The 26,673-nt window shown below is 39.3% G+C and overlaps 1 protein-coding gene across 1 annotated transcript in view; it reads left to right on the top strand.

The window, feature by feature from the left end:
- The window catches only part of LOC121182366 (CUB and sushi domain-containing protein 1-like), a 282,979-nt gene that overhangs the window by 42,440 nt on the left and 213,866 nt on the right, over window positions 1-26,673 (top strand). The gene's annotated exons all lie outside the window — the stretch shown is intronic.

The following is a 26,673-nucleotide window of genomic DNA, read 5'->3' on the forward strand; positions in this document are numbered from 1 at the left end:
GGGAGTGGGGGGGCACAAAAAAACAAAACAATGGCCTTGTAACATAAAAAAAACACAGGGGGTCCCCTGTTACCATTGTGGATTTCTTTTTCTTTTTTTTCTTTTGTGGCTTATTTATTCATTATTTTATTTTTATTTTTGTTGTTGTTGTATCTGTTTGGTGAGACAGATAAGTGACAAACATCAAAAACACTTAAAAAAAACACATTGTGTGGATTGCCCTTTAATATTTAAATTATTATATCACAATATCAATTCATTTCTAACTGCATGCTCCATCCCACATTGCACACCTAAATCCACTTTTCACCACATGCTGTACTTTGTACTCAGATCTTGGCTGGTGTAATTTCCCCGTTTGAATGACAGTCGACCAGCCTGCGAGGTCCTGCAGTAGATGGCTGGCTTGCTAAATAAAGAATGATCAACACAAAACTCCAGGAGGTTCAGGGATCATCAACCCTTGTGCTCAGGCTGTTTTTTTGTAGCCGTAAAGACAAATTTATTTTTAACATCTGAAACATTCTTTTACCATCTGTGCTCAGAAGCACCAGAAGCTAAAAGAAGTGTTGACTTGCATAAGCATATATAGTTCTCCAGTTTAAATAACCATGGAGGTCGTTTGTCTCTACCCTGGGACATGACCCGGAAGAGCGTACAAGTGGCATGCATACCTGACCATTGTTGTCATGGTAACCATAACAAATAAAGGTGGTTAGGTTTAGATACAAAAGCTACTTGGGTAGGTTTAGGAAAAGACTGTGGCAAGTACATCTTTAAAGTTAGAGGAGCTTGGTTGTCACGGTCAAGAAACACTGACAACTTTTAGTTTCACACAGAAAACGAACAACACTCTCCCGTGTGAAAGTCCTGTGTTTTGTCGAGGTATCCATCAACCCATACCTCCTCCTAATGGGACCTTTGTTGCTCGTTGTCACTTGACTTCCTCCTTTGCTCCCTTCGTAATGACTGTGCCTGCTAGAAACCGCCTAACAATAAAACGTAACTATAGATCATAATGAGCTGTTTGCACAGGTGACCGACGGGGGTCTTTTTTTTCTGCAGGTCTTTCGAATCCATCTGGATAATTTAATCAACAGTAATGATCAACTATTAATTTCTGCCAGCATATGTGTCTTCTGAACATACTGTAACGGCTGGTGCAGGAAAATGCTTGTGTTCTATATTTAGCATTTATAGATTCACAATAATAACTGCTTTCATTAGGTCAGAGAATTATTGAGCTTGTAGATTTGGCAACAGCAACACAGACTCCATCTATCTGAATGAGTTAGAGGGTAAACAAGTCTCAGTCATTCCAAAGGAAAATAAATTCATTTGGATTTCCTTTTGATTAGCTTGTTGAGAAAATGGGTTGTGTGTATACTGATGAAATGGGTTATATATACATGTAAAATATTAGCTGTTTGAAGTGGAAATGGTTAAGATGACTGAAATTAATGGGTTTCGTGTAAATATAATATGATGTGTATGAAAATTGCTTTGATGTATGAAATAGGATGTCTTAAAGTAGACCACTCATGCACACATACATGTAAATGAAAACACATGTGCAAACACACACATTAAAAGACAGATTATACACCTTAGATTCTCATTTCAGTGTTCAGTGTGTGTGCAGGTTTGGTTTGTAAAAATATAACTGCAATATCCCTTCAAATCTCAAGTGATGCTGCAGCCAGCTGAGACAAATGATACATAAAACATAGAAAATGTCATTTCCTTACTTTCTGAAAAGTGTGGGGTTTTTTTTCAGCAGGATATCAATGATTATGATTACGACTGACATTTCCTGCATTTCTCTGTTACCAGTGCATAGCCTATTTTAGCTCGCTATCGACCTGTTATCCCCTGCTCCTATCATTATCTGTGTGCCCTTCATTGAGAATAATAGGTTGGCGAGTTTAGTCAAAGCCAATGGATTCAGCAGGGAAGCTCCTTAGAGCAAACACAGCAAATCATTAAAGGAAGGAAAGACTACTGGTGGATTTGTCAACTTGGATAGTCAGGTGCTGCTACATATTTGTGTGTGTGTGTGTGTGTGTGTGTGTTGGCGCGATAAAGAGAGTGAAGAGAGAGTGAGAGGGGAAAGGGAGAAGCAGTCCGTTACACCATTAACCCATATTGACTGGAGCACCATAGGAAGCTCTTCACTGAGAGAGTGTGTCATATAACGCTGTTGTTACTGACGCCAGCAGTAGTCAGCTACATCGATCAAAGCAGCAATGTCAACTACCCTGCTGTGCGAGTGTGTAGTGTGTATGTGTCCATGGTGTGGTAGCAGAAGAGTGTCCAAGGGTGATACCACCGTCATCAAAGCACATTGTCGGAGCTAAGACACATATTCTCTCGTTCTCACAAACACATACTTGTAGTGAGTGGGTAATCAACTTCCCACCATGCAGTAAAGTCAATATGACATCTAAGTGGTTTGAACTTAGCACTCTTTATGTGCTATTTTTAGTCTGTTTGGGCTAACTGGTCTCTCAGCACAGTAACTAAGAGTCACTCACACCTGGGAAATGTTTAGTACATCCACAGTATTGTTTTGTCAGCTACTGGAGAGCTGTTCTTGAGCAGCTAAAGACACCAGACCATACTCAAAGTTGAATTAGGTGTGCATAATGAACATTTTCTGCCAAAACCATGTACATCAGCATTCACACCTCAGACTTTCCTGAGGGCTCAGACAGCTATTCTGACTTGGGAACCTTGTATGCACAAAGTCCACTCCAGGAAGGAACTTTTATTGAGTTCATTGTCACTGTCTAGCAATTGTCTTGGCCACAATTTTCTCCATGAAATGTAATATGCACTCCCATGCAAAAATACCTTGCAGTGAAGCTTCTCTTGCGCTTATGTTTTGTTGCATGTCTTCAGCAGGCTGTAGACCTAAATTATAAAGTAACTATTAATGGTGCAATGGTGAAACATTTGCATTTACAGTATCATTGCAGGAATTTTCACAAAACTACAAATCAATTGTGTGTTCTGTCAAAATGTAGCCACCAACTCAACGGTAGGCCTGCATGAGGGAAATAATGTTTACATCTCTAATGCATGTTTCCTTGCAATTATTGATCCATACAAATATTACAGCAAGTCCATTATCTCTGCATATTTTTTAACTAATCAGAATCAGAATCAGACTTTATTAACTAACTTTATTAATCCCCGTAGGGAAATTCTTACTGTTACTTACAACTCCCAGTTGAAAATGAAAAAAAGAGGAAAATTGCACATAGAGTGCGTAGTAAGAGAAAGAATTTCTAGAATAAATAAGTGAAGTGAAAAGTGGTGAGGTGATTGAGCAGGTGGTCCTCCATCACTGAGCCACGGCGATATGTAAATAATGCAAGCTTAAATGTAATATTTATTCCCCTATAGCCACAATATCTTGTTAACCACAGAGTATTGCATGGACAGAGTATTGAAGATGTGGGATTGGAAATCATTCACCTGGCCTACTATTTGCCAGTCATCCATCATATTTAAGTAAAATTTCAGAACTCATGCTATAACGGGCATCCAAGTGTAACATCCTTGACATAAACTTATATTTCACTTTATAGTTGTACTGGGACCACCTAAATGCACCATAGGTCTTGGTATCTGGGAGGCTCTTGTCTATGAAGGTGGAACTGGTTCATTCTGGCTTTCAGGTCCGCTGAAGGACTCACCCTCACGAGCTGCATCCATCCATCTTTGAATTAGGACATGCAGTGTATTTCATTCATGGCCCACCATTGAAGTTTGAAGCAGGATTGGTGATTCTTTAACCATTGCCCTAGTTCCACCACTGGTGCCAGTCTAAATTGAGTCCTAATCCTGGCACGTACGATGGCATGCCTGCCATTAAACACTTTGGTTGGTGATTCATGAAAGAGATTATCTAAGGCTACAGATGCTGTAGTGGTATTGATTTTCCTGCTCAATATTCTTCCAGAAGTTGTGCTTTCAAAGTCACACAGATACATACAGTAGCATATATACTGAACCTAGGCCTGCTAGTTAGACCTAGAAAATGTAAATCACTGGAGAGACAAACAAAGCAGTGGACTTTATATGATGTACAATATGCATTTACTAAACTTTCTTACTGGCACATTGTGCTTTTGGTTATCAGTTTGCTGACCTCAGGTGTTAATGCTACATTAAATAAACTTCAGAAGTGTAAAAATTTAGAGGTTTATAAAGTATGGGATTCATAAGAAAATGTGACCCCCCAAGTTTAGTTTTCTTATCTCTCATGTCCCACCAGTTACAATTCAGTACAGTTCAATTGCACTGTAATAGTCTAAAGTGAATTGGAGGACAGAGATAAAAGATTTCTGTTGCATTTTCATATCTTTGTGCCCCCTTTTCATCCTCGATGTTTCTCTCTCTGATGATAAGCAGAGCTTATAAAATCTGTGTGACAATCTTCAAGACAGAAAGGGCTCTCTTACTGTCATTTAAGCTATGCTCTCTCTGATTCTACGTCATGCTTTTCAGTTCCTCTTTGGCTTTCACTGTCTGAGTTTCTAACTCTGGCTCTGTCTCACACCTTAAATCTTTAACACATCAGTGCCATCCAAGGGAAAGAGGCAGATTATTATTATCAAATTCCGGTTGCGGCTTGTAAAATGTTTCCAGTGAATATCTATATAAAATTTTGATAACTTGGACATCCCTTTCATGACAATTTGACTCTATTCTTGTCTTATGTTTTTTATGGTCTCAGTCCAGACCTTATAGGTGGTCACAGATGAGGATAATTACTTGATAAGGAGATTTTATTTTCACTCCAATACCAAATATACTTACATTTCTAATGCATTAACATTTTGAATGTTCCTGATAAGGAGAACTTGTAATGTTTACTAGAAAATCAAATAAGGATATGAAAAGGTATAAGAACAAGCTTAATCAGACTTGAGACTTTTGACTGCTACAGTTACAACATATTATTTTATGCAACAAATGTTTTTTCAACATTTTCCCCTTCCAAGACTTACCTGGAAATTTTGATGACCATATACTAGTAAGTGAATTCAGTCAATAACAACTATTATAAATGCAATTCGTTGTTTTCTGCAATTATAACACAATATTGCAGTGCTGGCAGTGACATCCACTGTGTCTGATCCTGTCTTTGTCTTTTTTGGCATATTTTGAAGGACAGAGGAAGCAGGGGGAAGGAGAACTGTACTTCTGGCTCAACTTACTGTAGTTACATACTAGCAAATTAGATACACCTAACTAAAACCAATGCAGAATACAACAGTCATACAATAGACAGTCTTGCAATAGATCCCACCTGCAAGAGGTGAGAGATGCAACACAGATACAGCATTACAATTGGCAGCATCACTAAAAGACTGTATCCTTCACTATGAGAAAAGAATCATTATTTGTGTGCATTGCTTTTTTCTTTTAGGTCAGTACCAGCTATTGCTAAAACTGGTGATACTGATAAAACTGTGGTGATCACTTTCAGCCTGTGATAGCTGCACTGTCGTAATAATTACAAAGCCAAGCTGGCCTTTCACAGGAGACTGCAAAGCTGTGGAAACTAAAATTAAATTCCAAATAGCACATTCTCCTGAATGCAGAATGAAATTCTGAGTGGAGTTCAGTGAGGTTTCTGTAGCCTGCATTTCAAAGTCTGCATATTTTATTAAAATTAAATGCAGCTTTCACCTGAAGGTGAACTGGACATCTGTCCAAACTTTTTTTTCTTTTTTTTGTGTGTGTGTGCTTTCTGTTGGACGCTGATGTTTAGTTTTCGTGCTTGTGGCCCTCCATATGCAAGTAGTTATAAGGTCATTTCATCCATATCACATAGGAATACAATTTTACCTCTACACAGTAACCAGTGTAGCAGCCATCTTCTGTTTCCACTTCATCTTCCATATCGCCTGCAGATACAACAAGTCCTCCAACCTAATGACCATGTTTGTCTCTACCCTCTGATATGACCCGTAGCAGCCTTTCTTAAAGTAGCCCCCTTCGGCGGCAGGAGATATGTCACAGATAAACTGTTACAAATCACTGTTGAAAAACAAATAACTAACCCTTTTATGTTAGGGCACAGAAACAACAGGACAGTCTCTACAGATGTTGGAACAGAAAAAAAGCAAAAAAAAAAACAAAAACATTTTAAAATACACAAAGTGCAATAAATAAAAAAGGTATAAAAATATACCTTTAAGTTTCAGCATCATCAGTAATTTCAGCTTTCTCAGTGAGAACTTGTGTTTTCATATTGTATTTTTGCCACTTTTAGCTCTGGCATATGGTCACATTTCTAATGATTCGATTCTGTGTAGCTCTCTCAGAAAGAGATCATTCAGAGGACAGCTCCGGCACCTCTCCCAAACTCAATAACTCTCATACCAAAGGAAACAGTGCACCGCTGTTTACACTTCACTGGGAAATGAGATCAATTCTTTTATGCTTGCACCTTGCTTATTGGTCACTGTCTCATAAAGTTATTCTGTGTGTGTGGCAGCGAGTCCAGCTCACTGACTGTGTGTGTGTGTGTTTTGCTCATTTGTATGTGGGACTGTAGTTCAGTTTTATGGTGCTTAGAACAGATGGAGCACAAAATTAGATGCAGTAGATGCCTAATATTGCATATATGTTGTTCCATGTGATGTGCATGTGTTGCCTGCACCACAGGAGAACAACCCGAGTTCAATGCTTAGTCACTGACAGAAACAGTGGGAACAAAACCGGAATATTTTTAAAGAGAAATGAGAGCAGGAGAAGGGAGGATGTAAATATGTGGGAATAGGAGAGGAGGAAGAAGAGGGGAGAAGCAGCGAGAAACAAAGAAGGTTCATCAAGAAGCAAGAGAAGATAGGTGACGAGAGTGTAGAGAGAAGAGGAGAGGAGTGAGAAAGAAAGACGAGAGCAGGAGAGTAGACTGGAGAGGAAAGAAGAGCAGACAATCCCTAGAATACCAAGCACTTCTTTGGCCGAGAGAGAGAAAGAACAGAGGAGAGGAGGGGTTGCAGTGAAAGATGGAGAGCATCCACAGAATACCAAAGAGAGAATAAATGCTAGGAGGCTTTTCAAGTAATTTTCACATTAATTCTAAAGTCTTTGCTAGTAGTTAAAAATAGACACCTATACTTGAATTTAGTTAGTGTTCCCTAGTTGTAGTAACTGCTATTCTTTGATTTGTTGTTTTGATGTCATTTCTACAGAGCTTCTTAATTATAAATCTTATACTTGTTTTCATTTGTTTGTAGATGGAACTAGTGAGAAAGTAATGAGAAATTTTACAATTATGGAACAAGGAGGAGGAAGAGGAGGAGAAGAAGAAGAAGAAGAGGGGATGATGAGATGAATGAGAGGGGAAAATAAGAAATGAAAGGAGAGATGATAGTACAGGAGTGGTAAGGAAGAAGAAAAAGAAAAGAGAGAGAGAACTGACTCTACGAATCTCACTCGCTTGGCTGAACTCATACCTTTTCCCAAGATGCATTCTGTTTGAGATGTGCCTAAAAATAGAAGACACGCACGCACACACACACACACACACGCTTGCGCATACACAGACACGCACACGCTCAGAGACCCATACCTCTCCCTGGGGTGGTCTCACTGTCATGCACACTGAGACATATACACTGCAGACAAGCTGCAGACACACACACATACAGACTCAAGACATCATGTTGTCTCACCTTAACTAACCGCCACAAGTTGTTATTGTTTTTTTGGAGAGAGAGAGAGAGAGAGAGGGGGACCAGGAGAGATATATAGAAAGACAGAAAGAAAAAAAATAACAGAAATAAAGGACAAGAAGCAAAGAGGGGGACAGGATGAGACAGACGGGCCATATTGACACAGAATAATGAGATGTGCCGTGTAATGATTGCTAAAATACAAGCAAGGCTGCACCCCTAAACACAGACGAGCGCATGTGCGGTATAACACGTGGAGTACATGAACTACACAAGTGTGTCATGATCACACTTCAAGTAACTGTCTGACTGGTTTCTAGCAATGCATGCAAAGTGCTCTGTATATCGTTGCCGCTGAATTAAAACCTTGTAACTCCAATTTTGGTGATTTTACTGCTTTCAAATTAGCGGAGTGATTACATGCTCCTCCATGAGTGGAGACACGATTTCAGGCCCTCAGGCGCATGAAACCCTCTAAAACCTTTTTGCATTTTGCCAAAACACGACCGTCATTCAGCTCAAAACATGGATGTTTTTCTTAGTGTGCAAAAAGTTGACATTTTGGAGATACACAGGTTTCACCTGACAGCAGTGAAATCTTAGCGTGATTATGTTTATTCCAGAGAAGAGCATAATTGCGCAGCGTAATCACTGCGTGGCATTTACATGAGTCCAGCTTTACTTTCACTTTTCTCTTAATCACAGTACAATCACGGTGGTTTGTGCATGTAATTTTTTAATCAAGACTGGCACTTTTTAACACCTTCTTGCTTTCACAGTTGTTTTCAGTCATCACACGCTCTACAAACCATATGCCTAACACATTTTAGACACAACATATTTCACGATGCTTCATGTTGTTGCATGTCTCAGTTGTAGCCTTCTGGGGGAGGGGTTTAAAATGGGCACCATCACTACATAGCGTGTGAACAACCTGGCTTTTCTCTGTGTCTCTGTACTGTTTTTTTTTTCTTTTTTTTCCAACAATATTATCCACTTTGTTATTTCAGGTTAGCTGGCCTGTACTGCCATAGCTGCAAGGCAACTGTGTGCCCTTTGAGCTCTTGCTATGTCTGTCAGTAGAGAAAAACTACAAATACAAAAAGACGAAAGTGTTGCATGAGATCACAGCCAAATAGACACAAATCATGACGTTTATGTTCTGTAATCACACCTCAAAGACGAATCATAATCACGAACACATTGTTCATGTGTCTTCTGTACTTGTCTGTGTGGCTCATGGGGCTGATGTCACATGTAGTCTGACTTATAGCATGAGGTTTTACTTTATAGAGCCTTGAAAATAGCTTAATTGCACTCACAATCTGATTAATAATAATTACATGATTGTGAACGAGAGATAATGAGAAGAAGGATATAAAGCAAAGGAAATCCACTTATGTCTGCCTTCAGCCTTTTAGCTTTCTTTTACCTTTTTTCATATCTTTCAGAAGCACCTTGTCATCCTTGTACAGCTCTATCTCTCTCTCCATCCCACTCTCCTTTCACTCTCCTCCATCTTTCTTTTTACAAGGGGCTCTCATGGGGTGAAGATAACAGCCTTGCTTTATTAGCAGTCCATGGGCTGTTTACTTTAACAAATCATGACTCAGCTCATGAACTGCATGTACAGTACAAAGGTAGGAGGAAAGGGAAGTTGGTGAGTAGGCAGGTGCCCAGTAAGAAGAACAGATGTGGCACGTCTCTGTGAAACTGGTTTTAATTAATTGTGAAGTATCTTGTGTGTTGACCTACTAGATTCGCTAATTACAGAATACTTACATTCTTAAATCATCAGCATCTTCATCATCATCATCGCTGTTACATGTAGACAGTTAAAGTATACTGTTGCCCATAAACACACACACACACACATATAGTATATGCACATAAGATCTCAAATCCTTTTCTAGACTCCATTGATCTGTTGCTCAGTGCAGTTGCTCCCTTTCTCTCCTCTTTTCTTCCAACTTACTCATTTAAACCAAACAAAATACCGTTGTCTGTAACTTAGTGTAGATGCTGTGTGTAGGGAGGAAAAATGCAGCAGTATTTTCCTTTGTCTCTATCTGGTGCCACAGACAGAAATGGAGATCAGAGGGATAAGTGAATGCAGTCACAAAAACAAAATACATTATAGGAGAAATGAGGCACAGATGTTCCTGCCCTGGTGTTATAGTTTGAATGTGACATGTCTGTGTTTGAAGTGAGACAATGTATGTTTGAAATTAGTTGAGTTAAAAAAAAAAAAAAAAAAAAGATGGATATTTTTTGCATTGCTAAGAAGTTGCCCTAACCCTGTCAGTTCAGGTAGTCCTAAAGTGGAAGATAACTGAATCTCAGCTGTCAAACCTCTATCATCTGAATGCACTGTTGTCAACATTCTCACCATCACTTGATTTTGTAGATTTTTTTTTTGCATCCTTGGGAGGTTGCCCTTTCAATGTCAGCAACTTAAATTTAACTGTCACTGCCAGTGGGCCATTCTCTGCATTGCAGCTAATATTAAGGACAGATGTTTTTGAGAAGTTGCCTTAACCTTGTCAGTGTAATTTTGAAACCTGGTATTCCTGTTATGGCACATTATGACAACCTGACATATTGTGACAAAAGTTGACTTTGTTATTTTGACAGTGGCTCAGATGGTTGGATTTAAGGAATTTAGGATGTGCCATATTTAGCTTTTCTTCCATTTGTCATGAAGTTCGGTTTAGGACAACATACATCTTGGCTACTTTACAGTGTAACAGGTGGTAGAAGATAAAATAACTCCCACCCTTGTAATTCCTGACTATGAAAGGGTTTAAGACATTGATAACGAAGTGCAACTGTTGTGAACCCAGCTGGGGACATTTATTACATCCTTCTCTCATCTCCTGTCAAGTCTTCAATATTACTATCTAATAAGGGCACAAAATGCCCAAAAACAATGACACAAAAATCTATAATAATAATAATAATAATAATAATAATAATAATCAGAAGTGTTAGTCATGCTGAATCATTAAATTTAAAAAAAAGTCTAATATTTACATAAGCTTCTCTGTTAAATTACCAAATAAATCCTGGATCATGGCATTAACACAGATTATAGACAGTATGCTTCTCTTCTCAGAAATAGAAGAAAAAAAGAGCAAAACAATGCTTCCCCTGCCATCATCCCCTTGTTACATTTGAACAATCCCCCTTAGAGCAGCTTTGGACACCCAGCCAGCCAGTCAGCCAGGAGTCACATCCAGCTCTCACTGTGTCCTGTCATTTACCAATCAGAGCTGGAGCCATAACACAGATGGATTTGGCAAACACAGCCAGCTCCAGACAGAGTTGGACACTGGGCCATTTCTGGATTTTTGGCTCGGCAACCTATATAAGTAGTATTAGCTTCTCCACTGCCAAATATCTGTGCATGTAGTTATAAAGCCATAAGCATTATCATCATTTAACCTTTTGAAACTGGGCAGCTGTTCTCAAAGGAAAAAAAAAATCTCTTCAATACTTAGAGGTTTGACAAGACTGTGTCACTGCAGCAAATCTAATTACTATACATTATTACATTATTACATTTCTGTTTGGTCTGAGTAATGCCACACAACAGTCTTTGTCATTATCACAATTTTTGTGATTTTACTTTTGCGATTTACTGTTTAGCTCAGTTTGAATTTTGGTGCTGAGTCAACATTCAGTTTGCATATGTCATAAAAACAAGATTAAAAGTGTTAATAACTTTACGTCACTTACACGTTTAAAGCTGACATTCCCTCCCACTGCTACTTACTCTTTGGAAAGGTGGAGCTTTTTCACCGTAGCAGAGTGGCAGCTCTCCTGCCAGCACGTTTATCTGATTACCTTAATAGAATTCACTACGGTGAAATTTGAACTCTTTGCTGCATCTTCTCCTTGGCCAGAATGCTCTCAGAAGGCAACAGGGATGTGACGCCCTGAATAAATGAACAGGATCTCTGATAGCACTCTGTTCAGTGTTTGAGAGCACATTTTAGAACACAACTGTCTTAATTGTCTATACAGTTGGTGAATTAGAGACTTAGACAACATGAAAATGGCTGTTTAGAGTCAGGTACAGGCCTTTTGGCACAGCAGTTTTGCTGTAAAGGCTGAGAAAAGCTCCTCTGGAAGGATGAAGCCTCCCTAAAGAAAAGACTGCTTCCTCTCTCTCCTCTACTGTTGTCTTTCTGTCTTTTTCCTCTCTCTTTTTCTCCCTAATGCGTCTGTCCTTCCTCTCGCCTTAAGGGTCATTCCCAGTCAGACACATTAACAAGGCTGGCCGCATGGACGCCCTGCTCATTGATCAAAACACACTCACACACAAGGTGGCATTAGGCAGAGACACGCATAAGTATTTCTCCTTCACTCTCTTGTCTGGTTTCTCTCTCGCTGTGTCTCCTTCGTTTCAATCCAAAGCTATTTCATTAAGCAGATAGTCCAGAAGACAGTACTGACAGCACCAATAGAGGATCCATCAAAACCACCTAAGGGTGACAGATGGCTCAACAAGGATGTGGATGATTTCTTCTGACCTATTCATTCTTGTTGGCATTAACAGCATGCCTACACAGGAGGCATTTCATCCACGTTTTTCGGTCTTCTGTCCCACATGTCTGACAGAACAGGTATGCTTCTGTTTTAAACCATACAGGCTGCATTCTCAATCATGTTTCACTTGTGCATAAACGCAATCCCAAGCATACTGTCACGCTTCAAGATAAAGTATAGTTTTTTTCCATTCTATGTGCATGACTACAGTGATTGAGTGTTCGGCTCTGAGCACTGCCAAAATACTGGAGACCTACACTCAATACTGTGCCTGAAGGCATCCTCTGTAGACAGAGAGGGCAGTGAAGCTGCTGCTGCTAGCATGCTGCTCACCCTACATCTCCTGAGTACACATGGCGTAAAGCTCAACCAGTTATGGTTTTGAAAATCTACACCAACACTAAAATTAAGTGTTGTTCTTGATGAGTTAAACTGCACTAGAAAATAACTTTTACTAGAAGTTATAATTCTTTATTTTTAAAATTACACTTACAAATTGTATTTGTTTTCCCTCTGTATTGTTTTATTCCCCCTTTTAAGCACATGCTTTAAGCACATGCTTAAAAGGGCCCCTGCCCAATGCATGTGTTCCACTCTGTTCAACCCTGTGCATGCCCATTACAATTTGAAATGGCTCTGCCTGCAGTCACACAGACTGCACACAGCTCTTTGTTGACGATTGGCTCCTATAGTCTATGTGACCAACAGTTTGAATCAGCTGGTAGTCACACAAATCACAGAATATAATGGGTGATGGTTTGTGAGTCCTTCTGGGTGGCTTTCTGGTGTGCTCGGTGTAGATTTTTACAAAATTGCACACCACAGTGTCAGAGTAGAGTGATAACTCCCAGACAGATGAGAATACAACAACATACACAACAGCTCCTGTGCATGCATATATTTCATAAACCAATATGCTTTTTTCTTTCTTTTTTCTAAAAGCATACACATGTTTTTATTTACTGTTTATTTTGGAGTTCAGCTGAATGTTCCAACAGATTTTACAATTATATGCACATACATTTTTTTATATATTCTGACACTGGCATTATTCAGTACGCATTTTAATGTAAACACAATGAGTAAGTACATTTATTTTTTTTGTCATGAATGATGTATGTTTTTAATGGACATATGCCTGCAGTCAATGAGAAGCTTGTATGTGTTCGCCTCTTTAAAAGACCAAAATTGTTTCTCTCTTAGTCTGTTTCTTCCTGCCACATTTTTCAACATTCTGCTGTAGTTCATCCGAGCATCCATTAAACAAGACGAGAGTCCAACATAGGGTCTGTTAGTGTGTGTGTGTGTGTGTGTGTGTGGTGTTTGTGTGTGTGTGTGTGTGTGTGTATGTGTATGTGTGTGTGTGTGGTCACCAGTTGTGTCGCTTCCCGTCTGAGATACAGGTCACTTCCTGCCTGCCCAAATGTCGCTTTCTCTCACCACCAATGACTCACACACATACACACACAAACAGACGCACACATGCACTTGTCTTGCCCTGGGCCGCAATGAGCATCAGCAGTCAAATTCCCTCCACAACTGGAGTGCAACAAAATCACTGACCACAACAGGCTCACGCACACGCACACGCACACACACACACACGATTCACTAACACTCTCCCACTGGTTAGGTTGTAGAGTTGTGGACTGTGTTGACAGCTTTCACTGTGAGAAGTGAAATCAGTCAAGGATTATTCTGCTTCATGTGTGTATATGTTCTTGTGTGTTTGTGTGTACTTGTACTGCTATCTTTGTGAGGACCAGTCACAGATCTTATGGAATGCGGACGTTTTGCGAAAGTGAGAACATTTTGGCCAGTCCTCACCTTCAAATGGCTGTTTGAGGGTTCAGACTTGTTTTTTGTCACCAACTGTCCTCACAAAACTAGACGCACAAGAGTGTGTGTGCACATGGTAACCAAACCAACAGATTGCCAACAGTCGCTTGCTTGTTTTCTGCCTGCTCATGCAACAAATCCAATTCCAGCCAGTCAGCAAACCAGAGATGTCTATCTAAAAGAGCTCTGCCACCGGAGCCACTGAGGCCAAAATACAATTTTAGCCAGTAAGCAAAGCTTTAGCTATTATTTCTTTACAATGGAGTTTAAACTTTAAGAGAAGAAGTAAAAGAAATTCAAACACCAGGGGCGGCTTGAAATGCTTCAGAACCCTCTGTGTGAATACACAACAACTCGAAAGGTGAAATCAGAGCCTGGGAAAAAAGGTTGGTTAGCTCTGTGGTTTTCATACTTTTAGGCCCATAGCTGCCAGAATGAAGACATGCCACGGCATCACAGAAGTGTATAAGCACTAAGTTGAAATTTTCTTCTGTTGCCAGGCTTTGTTGCCATGTTTCATGATTCACTGTCAGAGTGACAAAAAAAAAAGAAAAAGAGGTGTTGGTTATGATTTATCATGGTTTCCTTCATGACCAACATCCTAAACGTCAGCTGACACTCAGTGATTTATGATTTCAGTCACTTTTATGAAAAGTCTATGAGTGTTCATACTGTATAGTGTAGACTATACAGTATGAACTTGTACACTTTTTTTTTTAACCTTCCCCTTAGCTCTACATGTGTGTGCAGTTTTACATAACAATAGCTATGGAGCATGTACTGTACTTGTGTGTGTGTGTGTGAGTGTGTGTTGAGTAGTTAAATGTCCAGACAGACCAGGCAGCAGAGGCCAAGTAGAGCTCTGCTCTATTCTATTTTCCACTCCACTTTCATTGTTGGCTCTTGTCTGTACACTTGATTGTAACAGTGCTTCACTTGTTCAGCTGTATTTCTCTCCAATGTGAGAAAGAAACTGGTTGGGAGAGACAGTGGGAGAGACGGGGGGGACAATGAAGGAACCATAAGAATGCGATTACGAAAATTAGGTTGCAAAAAATGTTGAAACTTTATCTCCAAGGTGACAAGTGCTCAGTGAGGAAAAGGAGCAAATTCAACACGTCATTGTCTCCCACAAAGACGAATACCTAGCAACCTGCTATGACAGGCTGGTAGCAATATAATAATGACTCTGTGGTAAAGTCAAGCATGGCAGAGCAGTGCAGAGGATTTATCCAGACTTGAATTTGGAAGGTTTAAGAGGTCACCTATCAAGTGCTCCTCTGCAAACGTCGGCTCTATTTTAGCCGAGACTCAGCGTACCCGCCACCTCAATTATTTAACTACATGACTCTGTGAAAAGCAGGGCAGGTGGAGAGCGAGGCCGGGTGACAGAGAGGAAGTCAGAGACAGAAGTAACGAGTTGTCTGGCAGATAATCACTGACCATCATCTCACGGATAATTCTAATGAAACTATCGGTGTAGAAAACTTTGCTTCACAATATGGCAACTACCTGATGAGTAAAAGATTTAATAAAAGATTTATTTTCACTGTTTATCAAGTCACGATATCCCTTCAGAGGAAGCGCTGAATCCATGATGACTAAATGTTATTACATATGCATGAAGAGTGTTAATATTGATGGCCACAATGCTGTCGGTTTTTTTAATATTCAGAGAGAGAAAGATAGAGAGTGGAGGGCGAGAGAGGTCAAGTACTGTGTATAACAAAGATCAGTGCAAAGTGAAGCTGTACTCCACGTAACACTTCATGCTAAATGTGTTGTGTGGTATTTTATGTCAATTAATCATTACAGCGTTAATTTTGGGACATTTATGCACACCTCCTTTTTAATAAACACAACAATCTGCTGGCCTGCGCAAATAATCTTGCACGTGTACGCCATTCAAACTACACAGCGGTTGGATTGCTCTGTGGCAAAATACAAGAGTAATAAGGAAAACTTGAAGAAATTGAAATTTAATCATGTGAATGAGAGCCAGTGAAGATGATAAAAGTTGTCTGGATTGTTGGTCATATTTGGGATTCATCTATGTTTGTGTTAGTTTATGGATAGTTGTTAGCTAGATTAACTGTAATCACTGATAATAAACTGCTAAAGGTACGTTACTCTTCATCGCGTTTTTGGAGTTTGTCAAACACCAAAAAGTGTATTACTACCACCCACCCTTATACGAATATCTGTGTGTATAAGGGTATTAAATCTCATCTGAATTTTATCCAGATATGAGACACTTGAAGTGACAAATGTCTAATGGGGACATATAGTGATATAAACCAGCAATATGGAGGCAGGCGAGGCAGGAAAGAGGAAGGTTTGTGGGAAATGTAGCCTTTGTGTTGGGAAAAAGCTCACTACTTCTTTGCTACTCGCGACTCATAATGAAATGGAAAATAATGGAAATTATGTAATTTACTGATTACACTAAATCATGCATTCAGCGTCCTCTGTCTAACTTAATGTAAACAACACTAGTTTAACTTTTATCTTAGTACTCTTTTATTTTGGTCTTTGCTGTTAGTATCCACTCAGCGGTGTGCAAAGTGTAAGGTTAAAGTCTTCTTTCCTGCCAATGGGAACACTTATCTACACACTTATGTACAGACCAATTTACTGTGTCCTGTAATCAATGTCTGTTCTGCGTAGCCCTCCACTTCCAACCTTGATCTTTGCTGTTTTCAATTATTTTGCTGCATGAGAAAGAATGACAAGGTTTCTTTTTCTGCTAAAGCCCTGCAGAGCTGCAAGGCTGTGTTTCTACGACAGCTGAAGCTCACAAACCGAGGAAGAAAGGACCAGTATAAATTTGCTAAATTCTGCAGCATTACAACATTTTTTCCTCTAACTTCTTCTCTAGCAGCCACTCAGAAGCTGTTCATGACTTTCATAATTGTGGTCCCAGTTATGTTTCTTTTTCCCAGAAATCACTGCTTTTTACCCAGAATTTTCACTCACTGAACGCACCAGCTGTTCATTCCATTTCCCCGCTCTCTCTCCCTCTCTCTCTCACTCTCTCTCTTACTGTCTCATTCTCACTCTCTCTCTCTCTGTCATCCACTCATGTGTGATGTGTCAGTCAGTCAGGGTCTTAGCAAATCAAAGTGTGTTTTTCAGAATGTGCATGTGTATTTGATGTGTATGTGTGTGCAGTTCTGTGTGTGTGTGTGTGTGTGTGTGTGTGTGTGTGTGTGTGTGTGTGTGCGTGTGTGTGTGTGTGTGTGTGCGTGTGTGTGTGTGTGTGTGTGGTGTGTGTGTGTGTGTGTGTGTGCGCGCTCTATCTAGTGGAGCTAGCCTTGTGTTAATCTGACGTGCTTGGTTGACATGCTTTAGTTGAAACTTTGCATGACTCCATGACAATCTCTGCTTAAGCTGAAAGACAGGGTGAACCTTTGTGTGTGTGAGAGTGTGTGTGCATAAAAGACAGAGACAGACAGAGAGACGGGGGAGAGGGTGAAAGGCAGAAGGCAAGAAAGTGAAAGAGAGGGCAACAAGAATATTAAGTATGTGTGCATGAAAAAGAGGGAGAGACAGTAACCCTTTGAAATTGTATTGGGGTATGTGTATGAGGGTTTAAACTAGGCCACTGCAGGATCAAATCTGGGTGTGTGTGTGGTTCTGTGTGCATCTATATGTATTGCAGTCCAGGTGTGTTTTTCTTTAAAATAAATAAATAAATAAATAAAATAAGGAAAAAATAAATAAATAAATAAATAGAAATCCTTCCCCCCGTGTTACATTATCCATTTGAGAGGAAAAAATCTCCAAAGGCATTTTTCTTCTAAAAGACTACAACTTATGTCAGTTTTTTGCCATTTTGAATTCAGTTTTTGGTTCAACTAGCTCATATTTTCAAACCTCTACGAATAATATTCAGTAATGGTCCCAAGGACTATTTTTCTAGGATTCACTATAAGCAAATAAGTTTGATAATTTGTCCAGTGATTTACTATAGTCGTAATCTTTAATAGCAGCTCACGTACCACAATGTACACAGTCATTAATCACATGTTGTCAGAGCAGGAATAGCCAATCAGACACAAATCATTAATATCCCCCATTGACAATTAACAACAAATTAACAGCAGCCTGATAGAAATATATTAATAGCTGTGAAATTGTGTGACACTGAAACAATAAGAAAACCAAACTGGAACAAGATGAAAGGTATCCAAGCCACAGTGTTGTTCCTTTGAGAAAGATAAGAGATAATTGTGACTCTTCAATAGCCAGTTGCTGATGTTACCTGACCTGAACGTAACCTTAAAGGTGGCTTTATGTTTAGTATTCTGGTTATGGGGTTTCAACCTTAACAAAAATGGGTTTTGCAATTAAATCGGTTTTCTTTTCCTGTCAAAATGATGTGCAGAGTAGGATGACATGGGGTTTTACATATGAAGACTGACTACCCTGATTCTCACCGAAAATCAAAAAATCTCAGAGGAGCATGATGCAAGGATATCAAAGCAGTCAAAAAGAATCAATAGGAGGCTGCTAAGAATCAAAACTGTGGGATTATTTGCTTGGAAGTGAAGCGTTTCTTTACACCTGTAACGAGGGATGTGTTTTCAGGATTGGCATGTCGACAGTGTAATTATGGAGCCTCATCGCGCTCCTGGTGTGAGAGAGTCAGCATGCCTCCGTTTAATTGCCCTCCAATGCTCCTGACCACGAGCGGGGTGTCCCAATTGTTATCAAACATGCTTGATATAGTCTTTGGTTGTCTGCTGATATGAGCGGTTCAAACAAGCAGAGCTGTCATTCCAGTCAGCATCAGGGCAGCAATTACAATGGGTAAGGCTATGCTGGGTAGAACACGAGATAAACTAAGCACATACTCATCTGGTGCAACAGAATCAGCCGTCCATTTTGTGGCAGTGTATACGTTTTTTTTTTTTTTTTTTTGGTTTCTGTCCACCACTGTCATTACCTTTCAGACCTTGAAACTTTATATGAAAGAGAAAACTTTATCCATTATTTTTTTGTTCTGGAGGCAGCTTTTGTTAGACAGGAAGGTTCTGTTGCTCTTATTAAGAGGAGAGCAACAGGATTTCCCCAAATCCTCCATCATACACAAACCAACCAACACAATCACTGTCACGCTTCAGTGTGTCCCTCTGTTTCAACTTAGCCCAATCTGATCAAGCCCAGAGCATAAAACGCACACACACGCACACACACACGCGCACACACACACACAGACACAGACACACACAGACACACACACACAGACACACACACACAGACACACACACACACACACACACACACACACACACACACACACACACACACACACACACAGAAACATGTAGACATGTAGCAGCTTTATTAATTTTTCATGAATACAGAAGGTGTTCCTTCACTCTGTTGTGTCACATGTGTGTGTGTGTGTGTCTTGCTCTGGGCCTGATCAGATCAGAAATTGAAAAACATCTGTGGATGTTTTTTTTGCTGTTGGCTTTCAACAGAGTGTGTATGTGTCATACATGAGTCTGCCGGTCACACTAGTTGGCAAAATTAAAATTAAACACCTTTATTGTGTTGTACCCTTCACAGGAGCGGACTGGACAAGATAAGATGAAACTTTAATAAAGCGTGTGGAGAAATTAGGTCATCACAGCAACATAAGCAGGGACACAGATGTGAGTGTACCCACAGTAGCAATAAATCTGAACAAAATTAAACCTCAAAAATGAAAAACAGAAACTAATAAATTTGTGTAGCTGTCCGTTTCACAACATGTTAAGCAGGCGGTGCTGGTTGGAAATGTGTTGGAGAACATGGATTACTGATTACTGAGGTGTGGATAAAGTTGGTTCTGTATTTCACTTTTAAAAATTTACTCCACCCAAGCAAATAATCCAGTTTGTGCTGCCAGCTAGTGTTGACAAAATGCTCTTTCCACACACTGTACAGCTGTGTTGTAGTTTTGCTCTTTAGAATGACTCTACATCACAGATGGACGTGGTCACAGCAATTTAATATAACACTTCCAAACTCAAATCAGTATAAGCTAAGCTATCCGGACTTTTATATGCAACCCATCTTTTAAACTCCACGCCTACAGTTTGTAATGCAGACTTCCTGTTGAAACTTTGAAATCTCTGAACCCAGTCAGAGATAAGGCTGATGTCATCGTCCTCCGAGTTATTTTATTTTATCAGATTTTAGAAAGCTCCTTAGAAAGCCACCAAAGGCATTATCCAGCTGTTCTCAGGTTGAGTTGTACTCCGCAGTAAAGTGAACCTTGTGTAAAACTGGTGGAGTGGCTCTTAAGATAGATGTTAAATACACTCATCGTTTCGTTCACAAAATTAAAAAAGTGATAAATCCTTAAGTATATACATGCCGTTGGACACAGTGACAGAGACTAAAGTAATAAATGTTTCAACAATATACTTAACATTGTTGCTAAGAGGCAGAACTCAGAGTTCCCATGTCATTCAGTGGCTAAGATTGCCATTTGAGAGGATTGGAATGGCAATTTATGAATTTCCAAATTTTCTATGAATACCACCAGCACCACTTACCCACCAGATCCTCTTTAATTCCTGATCTTGTATTTTTCTCCCTCATCTTTTTGGTGTCTCTCTAGCCTTAAGCCTGTCAAGTAAAGCATTTACTGAGAAAAATAATCTGGAGAACAAGATGGCATGTCATGCTTTCTTGCTGTATTTGCGTTCTTTTCTTTCAAGCAAACCATGACATGTTGCAGCAGAGAAAACAGCTTTAATCAGTTGAAAGGCATTAAGAAAAACTAAACTCAAAAACACTAACAATATATTTTTTAAACTGGACATCTGTCATGTTTCAGAAAGATTTGTAATAATGTAGTGCTTTCATATGCCTCCATTTCAACAAGTCCTCCAACTTAAACGACAGTACAGGCCGTTCATCACTATGTTCAGATAAAGGCCACAGCAGCATACCAGCAGCAGGCATGCTGGACCTTCATTATCATGGTAACAATAATTAACGTGTTTAAAGTTGTAGAATGTTCAGCTTTTGGTTAGTTATAGGCATAAAAACCAATTGGTGAGGTTTGGGAAAAAGTCACGGTTTGGGTTAAAATAAGTATTTCCTTTAGGTTATGGTATGTTCGTCATCATGGTTACAATGATAAACGCAGGGTTGAGGTTGTGAAATGGTCATGGATGAAAGAACCAATGTTGACAAAGTGTTTCACACAGAAAACAAACAGCAATCTCCTGTGTTAAAGTCCTGTGTTTTGTTGATCCATCCATTCAACTCAACCTCCTCCTAATGCAGAGTCTTTACACATCGTCACCTGACTTCCTTCTTTCCTCCCGCCATAATTACAACAGCCGCTAGAGGTCATCTAGCAATAAAACGTAGCCATGGGTCGTAATGAGTTGCTGGCACAGACAACCTATGGGTTTGTTTTTTTTACAAGAGCACCGTCTCCCCCATTTTCCTATGTGTGAGTCACAAATTGTATTAGAAGAGCAATGTCCTACATATGACTGAACTGTATATGTCTGTTCATTATAATGGGTTGGAAATTTGTGTCTACACATCAACCAGTTTAAGAGTACAGCTTTATGCCAGTTCACGCAGGGTTAAATAGACTTGCTGAGGCACTGAGGCTCAGCTCATTGGGAATTGAACTGGCAACCTTCAGGGTCACATAGACTGAAGCTCTTCCTGGCCGTTCTAAACGATCTAGATAACGAGCCCGTTGAGAGTCGATGAGTGTGTAGATTAGCATACATTAACATAAATTAAGAAGGCAATTAATATTCTGTTCAATCTGTTCAGAAGTCATCCGACTGTCTAGAGGAAGAGAAAGAGAGAAAGAAAACAGGAAGATACAGGAGAGAGACGTAAGAAAGAAATCAGGCCATGCCTAATAATGCGCTGTCAAAAAATGTGATCAGATGAAATGATTTGGTCGTTGTTGTCATCAAAGACAAGTCAATAAATGCTTGTGAGCAGGAACAAATACTGTAATGTAATATTAATATATATAAGGACATGACTATTGATTTGATGTTTTTTGATCTGATAGTTTAAAGATGATTCAGGCGATGGCAGCGATGATCTTAAAAGGGTATTTCTCAGATATTTCACCAAAACAGTATTTTGTTGATAGATATAACACATAATGAGCTCAAATCCTGTTTTTAAAATTACTGGAAAGAACATTTGACAACACATATGCTTTCATTACTTTCTCCACTCTGACTACATGAAGGGCTAAACATAAAAGTTTAAACTCAAGGTTCACTGATTAGCTTTTTTCTCAGTTTTGAATTGTATTATCAGTCTTTATTAGCAAATGGATGAGAACAATTACACAGACAAGACGTCCTAAAACACTATTAAGGCTGCTATGTCCACAGAGTGCCATGGCTTAACTCATTACAGCTCCAGGAAAGAGGAGCAGTTAGTGAATGGGCCTTTAGTTAGGACTGTTTTGTCAAACCACTAAGAAGGTGTGTCATTCCATCATTATCCTTCACTGGTGCTTTGGGCAACACATATTTTTTTATCTGCATCATTTTAATTAACCTCATTGCTTCAGTGTCCTTTGGTGGATATCAGTCACTTAAAAATTCTCAGTAAATGTGAAACAAGGTTATGCAAAACAGCTTCTTCTTTGAAGATATGTATTGATAATGGTCTGACTCTACTGAAATATGCCTTTATATTAATGTATCCGTGTAATCCTATCTTTGTTAGCTGTTTGGTCGTGTACAACACACTGTTACATCAGCATTTCCCCGAGGGAAATAACGCTTATTAATCAATACAGCATGCTACTGAACACCAACAAGAAGCTACAAGATGGCTATACAGTTTCATCTAAATGAGTTTACACACACACACACACACAGAGTAATTGAAACAACACACATACAGCAGCTACAGTAGGAAGACAAATAACAGTCCAGCATCATTTAAAGGACCACTAGGGAACATTCATCATAACCAAAGTCTCAGTTTACCCTGTCTTGTTAAAATCAAGGTTTTAAGTAATGAGGGGGCAATTTCTGCTTTATTAAACAACACCCAGTTTAGAGACAGGAAAAAGTAAATAAGAAGACATAAGAAGGATACTGCCCAGCACAGGTTGTCGCTTTGATTTGAAGTGATATTTGTCATTCCCTATGTGCTAGAGAAGTAGAACTGTATAGTGAAAAGGACAGATGAGAAAAAAAGGCAGAGAGAGAGAGGAAATAATGAGACAGGGCGCAGAGGGACACTGACTTGTAGCTCTCGGAGGATGGATATCCATGGACTCATAAAATCCAGGCGTTTCTTGAATACATTATGAGGAAGTGAAAGATACACACACACACAACGTTCTTACCTATTCATGCCTTTGTGCTTCCCTCACTTACATCTTCTCAGCTCCTCCCACTAAAACCCCAAGGGGGAGATGCTGGGGATGGGATGCATGAACAGAGGAATCAACACATCACACATTTGCCCACTGGGACATTTTTGCCCAGTCAAGCATCTTTAAGAAACAATGTCATTTACTTTTGTTCCTCAGCTGTATCAGCTGACGCAGAGCTTTTTACAGATTGCACAGTTTTGTTATGTCAGATTAGAGCTCAGATTATGTGATGCTCAGTACTACTAATGCAGATTTTTACTGTTGAGTTACTGCAACGCTGCAAAAGTTTATGAATTGCATATTGTCCCTTAAAACCGATCCACACATGCAATGTCAACCCACTGAGTTTTTTTTTTTTTTTTTTCCAGAGTTGGTAATTTAATTGATGGCTCAAAATAGGAATAAACACTGTGGTAGAGTTACAGCAGGAACAGCAGGGCATGTGCTATGCAGGTGCTTAAATCTTCTTCTGGTCACCACATTAAAATTATAAGCAGACAGAGTAACCAGCCCAGTTCACACATTTAAGGTTTAACATATTTTTCTGTGTTTTGTTTCTGATTTTGCTGATGTTAACCTGTAAAATAAGCCTTCAAGCCTAAGGGATGACTCAATAAGGGTAAGATTAAGTAACATATATCTTGAATAGTCAGTCTCACTGTTAAGCAATGAGAGAGTGAAGCAAATTGCAATACGACAGCATTTCTGTAGTGATGATTATGTTCTACACCCAACAGAAATCACTGCAGTATTGACGTTGCAATATTGAAATTCCTCTTCATAGTGATTCAAACATGTCTTCCAAATAGTAAATTATCTGAAGCAGTTAATATGGAATTATTTTGGTTGATAGCCCTCTGTGTCATTAAATTGAATGCTCTATAAAAGTTTAACAATCTTGAACCTGTATCACAGCGAACACGTATGATTCCACAGCCTCCAGACTGATCAGCACACAGCCTGCAGCTCTAGTGCACCACCTCAGGGGATACACATCTTTTTAAAGAAACCCACATTTCTCCCACACTACATCTTCAAATTGGCTCATTCACACTATTACATTTCCAAAGTGGTTTATTTAATGGATTTCATTTCCTCGTGCATTCCAAATGATAATTAAATGTGAAATTCATTATAAATTTTATGCACCCACAACTATTTTGTACAAAAACGCTGTTTTCAGAAATGCGCATTGTGCAGTTTTCTCTTGACTACATTTTCTCATTTGCACCTTTAGTCTCATAAACGGGCCCTTATGAAGCAGACATATACAAACATACACAAACAAACACCTTCAGGTGATTACAATAGTTATAATGATCATTTCAATCTATTAAGCACTGTAAGACAAAACCAATAGCAAACAAAAATATATTTAAAAAAAATATTCTGGTGGATAGAAAGAAGAAGTTATGTGTATGTGGGGAGGCCATGGAGATATTATCTCGGGACTTTAGTTACTAAGAGACCATTTAAAAGCCAAGCTTTTGAAACAGGAATTGAAAGCAGAAAAGATCCAGAGTCTATTTGAAAGGTGAGCAGCAGAGAGAAAAAAAAAACTCAAAAGAGAGAGGAAACATAATCACAAAGCATGGTTAGTGGGAAAAAATGTGATGCACAGATGCCATAAAATATTATGGAAATTATACTGGCATATGATTCCAAAAGATGAATATGGAACCACTAAATGATGAATATATAAAAGAGAAGATGAAATGGTAGATGAGAGAATGAAGTCTGATGCATGGGGCCCGTGGAGACGATACTCAGAGTCAAGTTATTTAGAAATGCTTTAAAGGTAAGAACTGGAGGTGAAGTGATGTGAATGCAAAAATGCTAAGTGCTACCTAATACATAGAGACAGTTTACAAAGGGAAGATGGGAAACACCAAAGAATGTGAAGATAAAATAAAGCTTTCAAAGGTTAATGTGGATTCAAAAAGAAAAGGGGGGTGGGAAACAGTGAGACAGGAAGAGAGCGTATTGAGGGATGGTGAAAAAGGGAGGGCAAAGGGGAAGAATATTGAAAAGAATGAAATGGAGGAAGAGAGAGGGGACAAAAGAAAGAATGAATGTGGGTGAGAGTCCCCCCCCCCCCCCCCCCCCCCCCTCCACCCCTTTGCCTTCTTCTTCCATTTCATTTCCTGAAATTAGTGAGTGATGTTCCTTTGCCTTTGTGTAAATTTAGGTCTATATATTCTTGTATATATGTGTGTGTGTGGCTTACCTTTGCCAGCGTAGGTGTGCGGCTATCTGTGTGCATGTTAGATGAAAGTGTTGTGTGGTGTTTACGCTAGCCAGAATCATGCCGTGAACAATAAGAATCCTTGATCATACATCAAAGACTTCACACTGACACACACACACACACACACACACACATAAACAACACACATACACACACACGCATAGACAATACACACACATACGCTTCCACAGAAGAAGGAGTGAGAAAGTTCGAACATCCTTTCACTGTGTTGTGTACTTCTTATGAAGCACAGCATAGGTGGTGTCTCAGTGAAACACACACAGCCAAACACTACTTACAGGCCGTGGATAAACATTCATTAAATTCAACACAGTCAGTCACATATGCAGGGACTTGCAAACACAAACACTCAAGGAACATTAGTTTTATTTTTACTGTAGGTTGTGAAAAACTATAAAATTGCTGTTGTGTTCAGTTCGTTCTCGAGTTCGATATATTCTCATACAAAAGGAGGCTCAAGGGACAATAACCGTGAAAGTCCAAAGAGGGGAAAATAATTTAGAATTATTTTCCGACTCAGGTTTAGGGAAGTCACTCGGAAAAAGTGATCTATAACTATGTATTTAATTCTGCTCTAAAATTGTCATGACATGCTCATTACTGAGCAATGAAAAAAATGCAACGCTGACACATTATCACCTCATTAAGATCTTATGGCAAATGTGTTAGTAAACAGTTGCCAGTTTAAACATTCAGCAGACACCGAACAACATCAGTATTCATTGAGAGTCGGGTTTCCTACAACCCAGTGAACATGTGTAAAGTTCAATATCGATTGAATTATTTTTATTGATTTTCCTTTTAGCTCTGTTTTGATCTCCACCATCCATGCTGGGCATGTTGTGTGGACTTATCAGCAAAGTTGATAAGAACAAAGTTGCAGGCCAGAAAAACACAACAAGGATCCAGAACAGAATAAAGTGTTCTTTAGA

Source organism: Toxotes jaculatrix, chromosome 1 (assembly GCF_017976425.1).
Source record: "Toxotes jaculatrix isolate fToxJac2 chromosome 1, fToxJac2.pri, whole genome shotgun sequence".
Lineage (NCBI taxonomy): Eukaryota > Metazoa > Chordata > Actinopteri > Toxotidae > Toxotes > Toxotes jaculatrix.